Raw genomic sequence first — 5,539 nt, 5'->3', positions numbered from 1 at the left:
TTTGGTCCCTCTGTTTGATTTATACCCTCTATAATAGAATAAACACGAAATCATTATGCTAAATACTGTTCTTTCTTACCTGTTTCTTCTGAAAGCGATTCCTCAGGTTGTTTGACTTTAGCAACAGCCGGTTTGCTGTGAACATGGACGAAATTAAGAGCAAGAGAAAATATTATTTCAAGAATTAGTGTCTTTAAAACGTCTTCTATCGAGGATTAATATGTACAATGCATGTTTCCATGTTGAGTTGAGTGACATTTTTGTGAAATAATTGAAATAGAAAACTTATGGTTTGCTCTTTGGTGGCGTGGTTTGCGCTACTTACGCGAAACATCATAATGCAACTTTTTCAAATTTTAGTTTGCAAACATCAGTATATGGAGGCCTGAAATTCCTTGTTCAAGTACAACACGTACCGCATTGGAACACGCTCTTATGAAGGGCTTAATATGTTGGTTGTGTCGGCTCCTTCTTAGGGCAAATAACCGTGTTTTACAGCACGCAAAAGTCAATATTTTATAATAACGAATCCGCCTAAACAATTTAATTGAAAGTAACAATGTAATCATTTAACTTGTTGAGCAAAGAAGATAAATAACAGAACTTACCGCTTGGGTTTATTGCTGGGCGGAATGAAATGTTCCTGCACGTCTATTACACGTGGAAGTTTTAAGGTATGATCGTACAATATACTCTGGAAGAAAGCCAATTTTATTTATTATCATGAAAATAAGGGATTAATTTCGTCGTTTCAATTTAACCCATTAGACAGGTGATGATAAGATGCCCAAGTAATTATTTCTGTCAATAACTGATCATGCATCACTCCATATGAGATAAAATTCGACTAGTTTCATTCTCGCGATATGTATTCCATCGACTTTTTTATAATGCTTTGAATTTAGTAATTGGATATTCAACTTTTAATTAATTCTTAAAATTAATAATTGTATTTTTTTTTAATTTTAATTTAATTTGTATTTTTTAAAAAACATTAACTGTATTTTATGATTAATTGTATTGGACAAAAGTATGCCAATGTCAATTGATTGTCAATTGGTGTCTGTAAATGGGTTAGTCTTTAATGTACTTAATAAATAAATGAATAAATGCAGAAGGCTTGTCAAAATTCTGTGGTGGGTTTGGGACACAGGGGAGTACATCAGATTGTTCAAGGAGAGAAGGGAAGCTTTTTGGTGGACACCGACCTTGAAAAGACCAAGTGAGGAGGGGGGGCGGGCACGCTTAAGAAATCGTTGCAATGGGTCAAAATTTTGCTCCAAAGAACAAAATCGTTGAAAGAGCCGTTTGCGGATAAAAGACGTGGTCGATAAATATTGTCACTATGTTGATTTCATGACAACGAGTCACTAAGCAAAGCTAAAAATATGAGACAGTCTGAGGACTTTATTCTTACAGCAGTATCTTCAACAGTGGATACACTTGATTTCGTCGCGTGCCTTACACTTAAGGGTCAACAAGCAATTGATTCTACTTGACACAGCGAAACAGTAATGCAAGGCTAAATGAAACAGCGCATTTGGTATTAATTGCATGATGTTTTGTTGACACGCGCGTAAATAGCAACGTGACAGCGATAAACACATAAAACCGAGTCCAGTGTCGATCTCTTCTGTTGAAATAAATTGCACGTGATCAAAAGGAAATTGAGTGATTAACCAAGATATCAGGTAACTTTGAGAGTCAAGATGGTCTATTTCTAATATCAGTACACATTCAGTATTTTGTGGGTTTTTTTTGGGGGGGGATTACTTTTATCGTCCACTCGTTGTAAAAGGGTCAAACGATGCTGTGCATAGTTTGCTAGTCCAGCAACCGGTGCATCGTGTTTGCATCGCCTATCTTAGTGGGATTCTGACCGCTAAGCAACCATTTTAGGTGTCATTCTTCGGTTAGGGAACGGAATGATTTGTCATGATAATGGCGGACAACGCAGTGTACTTATTTACGATGGAATGATATTACACGTTTTGTCTGTCGCATCAAATCAGGTGACTGGCAGGCATAGATTAAGGCATCACCATGCAGTGTAAGTGCGTGCTTGCGAAGGAATTAATTTCTTCTTGCAATCGGGTGAGTCAAACTATTTCCTAAATAAGATTCAAATTTATTAATCACTGGGATGAGAATTCAAAATTACTATCTGCTGAGACGATAAAACAAACTGGCTAAATATGTTAAAAACAATCTCGTTGTTCCGAAAAAGTCATGAAGAGATGAATTTCGTCATTTCGATTTAACCTGTCTGACAGATGACGATAAGATGCTTCGGTACTCCTTCTGTTGAAAAATGATCATACATCACTCTAAATTCCATCAAGCAGCAACCTCATTAATATTCTAACCGATATCACAGATTCATTGGTCGACCTCATGGTCACGGCTACTGTTGTAATAAAGAAAATCATCTTCGAAACATACTGAGTATGATTTTAAACGTCAGCGAACCATTATGAGAAAAAATTTCGAATAGTTTCATTCTCGCGATAGGAGAAAGATGAATTAGAGTAAACGAAGCAATGGTTCTAAACCCTTCTACCCTGTACCAAGCACGCTTTCAGTCTTCCATTGTAAGTCTTATCATTCGTCTGGCAAAAGGTGAACATTAAGGTTAGGAGGGGGGGGGTGTAAAATGCCTTAAATTGTTTGAGTGTTTGATGTTTGATTTGGGTGATTTGAGGGTGTTGTCGTCCTTTTAGTACATGCAATTGATAAACGTACTTTCAATTAAGTAGTTTCTTCAAATATTTAATTAATTCGTTTCATACTGAAGGAACCAATCAGATTAAGGCAGCCTGTAAGATGTTTGAAACTATAAAAAGGTGTTCGCAACGAGTGGTTTTTCTAAAGCGGCCGACAGCAAGTAAGACAGTATGTCAAAAAGAGCAACATAATAAACATACACCCTTTTGGGGTAACAGATTAGTCGAGTAATATGACCATTATGTGATTTTATGAAATGAGACACTAAGTTGCCGATAGATGGAAAAAACATGAGACAGTCTGAGGACTTTATTCTTACAGCAAACTCATCAACAGAAATACAATCTTCCATGCACTTGATTTCGTCGCCGTGCACTTCAGGTGCAAAAGATCAATTTAGAGCTACTGGACATAGCAAAATAGTAATGCAAGACTAAATAAAAACAGAGTACTTGGTATTTACTGTATGACTTAATTTTGACATTCCTGTAAATAGCATTCGGAAAAATTAACATCTATAGAACCCCGAAAAAAATAACGCCCAGTCCAGTGTCAAAGTGTTTTGTTGATGTAGGCCTAAATTGCGCGTGATCAATGGTTTGAGCAATTTATCAAGATAGCGGTTAATTTTAAGTGTCGAGATTTTCTGTTTCTAATATCTGAAGACATGCTATATTGGGCCGAAGGGCTTTATTTTATTGCCCACTCGACGTAAAGGGTCATAAAATGTTGTACATAGTTTGCTGCTCCAGCAACTGGTGTATGATGTTTGTAACCTTAACCCTATACGCTCGTTAGTCTGTCCCTGACCATTGGCTGAGTCTGACTTTTATTTAAGAAACCGTGTAAGTATCATTCTTCGGTTTAAAACGGAATGATTTGTTGTGATTGTGGCCGAGAATGCAGTTTTTCATCATGTATTTTACCAATTCAGATAACGGCTTGGACCAATGAATCACCGTGCGTGCGCGCGTGTGAAGAAATTTAACTTTCGTCCAACCGGTTGAACAAAAGGATTGCTGATGGGTTAAATTTATCGATCACCTGCCGGAGATGACAAATCCTGCAGATGAAGTAGCAATCATTGGTAACATACCAGTCTCTCCTTGGCAAATAAACGCTGTTTATTATTTTGATTCAGTCTCTCATTCATGTAATTCAATTTGCTCGAGGAGGTGAGTATTAATGGGGTCATAAAATGTCATAAATCGCTTGAGTGTTTGTATTTTGACAGGATGTTGTCGTCTTTTTGAATGAAAGTAATAATTTAGTGAACTTAAATACCACGAATCAGTGCCTTCATTGTTTCGGTGTCTACGATAAGGGTTTCGCTAATTTGCTAGATGCATTTGAAAACAGACAGCGGAATATTACAATATGAAGCAAGCTCACTTCAACTTCTCTGGAGCAGCGATAAAACGAACGTTAACAGATAAACTACCGTGAGCCTAACCTTAAATGGCATCCGCATACTTTCATAACAAAATCTTAAATACAATAAAGCACTCAATGAGTAAATTGCTCGAATCATGTATATGACCTGTAACTATCATAGTTGCAATTTTTCTTATTTACGTTTACTATTAGAAAACAGTTCTATAAAATTGCGACCTACTTTTTCATGCGATGCATTTGCGTTCTCCACCACGTGTCCATGTATGTTCTTTTTAAACAACAATCCGTTTTCTGTCATTGCGAGCAGTGTAAGTGGCTTCATGTGTCCTAAACGGCACAGAAAAATAATACATCAGATGTTTTGCTGTGGCTTTCATGCAGTCCGATCTATTGTCGAAGTCTTAAAATCGGGATAAAGAATAAAAATATCTGACAAACCTTCATGTCCTGTTTCGTTCACACTGTAAGACCAGGGTGCACCTTTTGCTAAGGTAGTTTCAGTCGAGTGCAATTTTGCAGAAAGTGTTCCGATGAGCAGCTTCTTTAAGATGACCACCTCAGGTTCATCATCTTTATCGTAAAACACCGTAAAAATTTCGCCATGCTTCGTCATCAGAAATGAAAACCTGACAACATAATATTGCGAACAGGTTCAATGTAACTCCGACAGAAACTACAATATTAATATTGTCATGTACATGTCAATATATAGGCGATTAAGTGCTTTGTTACCTTGTGTGTGGATTGCTGGTGAAGCAGTAACTTTTGAGGTCAAGTGATGGAGACACATGCGGCGGTTCTATTTCTTCAAACTTTACTACGTTGTACTACTGCTACAATAACATAATGTATCAGTGGGTGGATAAGTGACGACCAGTTCCAGTGAGCAGAGATAGCTACGTCTTATAATTGGTTTCTTGAAAATGAAGACACGGATGGCCATCATTTGAAATTCTTTCTGACGCATTTCAACTCTAACCAATCAAAGTCAAACACACTTCTTTTCTTTCCCGCCAAAACCTGACTTAATCACTTTACTTTAGTTTATGTATAGTGCATGTATGCAACACGATGTATGCGTATACTCAGAGCGCATCGGTCACCACTGGATCTGGTCGTTACTTATATCCACCCACTGATACATTATGTTATTGTAGCAGTAGTTCATCGTAACTGTAGTAATACAATTTAAAGAAATAGAGCCGTCGCCTCTGTCCCCATCACTTGAACTCAAAATGTCCTGCTTCACAAAAAATCCAGATATTATTTTTGGTGCCGAGACCAGGATAGTGGAAGGAACAGACAAGATGACAATCTGTCTTAGCTTCATTATCAAGTAACTAAGAAGTAGATGTCTCTGCTTAACATTTCTCATCACCTTGAGTCATAATTTAAGAAAATATTTTGCAGAATGAAAAGA

Source organism: Ptychodera flava, chromosome 7 (assembly GCF_041260155.1).
Source record: "Ptychodera flava strain L36383 chromosome 7, AS_Pfla_20210202, whole genome shotgun sequence".
NCBI classification, from domain to species: domain Eukaryota; kingdom Metazoa; phylum Hemichordata; class Enteropneusta; family Ptychoderidae; genus Ptychodera; species Ptychodera flava.
This window is presented reverse-complemented; position numbering follows the sequence as displayed.